The 775-nt window shown below is 40.3% G+C and overlaps 1 protein-coding gene across 1 annotated transcript in view; it reads right to left on the bottom strand.

Annotated features, from left to right (window-relative positions):
- Nucleotides 1–775, bottom strand: part of LOC119589380 (cubilin-like) — a 70,980-nt gene that overhangs the window by 62,653 nt on the left and 7,552 nt on the right. The gene's annotated exons all lie outside the window — the stretch shown is intronic.

The raw sequence follows: 775 nt of genomic DNA, 5'->3' as shown, positions 1-775 counted from the left end.
TTGCCCTGAGAACTGCCCATCCCAGTGGGTCACGACCTTCAGTGTGAAAACCGCCAATATACATAAACATTTACATCCTGTGTCAACAACGGCATTAGCCACAGACCAACATGTCCGCGTAAATGTGCTTATGCATAAAAAAACCCTTTGTATCTCTAAATCAATGTCCCTTATCAACTATGCATCTCCGACTTCGTTTCCTGCAAGTTGCATTTTTTCGTAGCTTGCTCATTGCCGTTTTCGTGGAGAGTGGATAGTGTTGCGTCGCGTGGTTCATGCGCGGGGGTCTACAGACTAAACCTCATTAAGTGCTATTTTGGAAACGTGATGGAGGTCGGTGAAGACAACAGTTCGCTACCGTGTAAACAGCTGACTCAGGGACATTGTTTTTTGTTTTGTTTTTGGGCGGGAAACCGTTCGTTATGAATTCTTCCTTTTGTTAGAGGGGTGGAAGTAGAAGCTTACCGAGCCCTGCTGAGAAACATTGTGTTAAAATGGAAATTGTGTATTGTTTATAGCCCAGATTTAGAAGGGGTGTGGGAAGTTTTGATTGGCAATGCTGATTTCAAACTAAGGTTTATTAACGCCTTTTCTATACTCTTGATATGTCCTTTGACATTGTTTTTTTATCTTTGTTATGTGATTTGCATAAGATATTAAATTAGTGATTCGTATTACTTCACGAACAATCAGATTATGAACAGACTTCCTATCGGTCAAGAGCGAACTTGCACTAATTATACATATTTCCAAATTATTCCATGGAAAAAAATCC

The sequence above is a fragment of the Penaeus monodon genome, chromosome 25 (assembly GCF_015228065.2).
Source record: "Penaeus monodon isolate SGIC_2016 chromosome 25, NSTDA_Pmon_1, whole genome shotgun sequence".
NCBI lineage: Eukaryota > Metazoa > Arthropoda > Malacostraca > Decapoda > Penaeidae > Penaeus > Penaeus monodon.
This window is presented reverse-complemented; position numbering and strand designations above follow the sequence as displayed.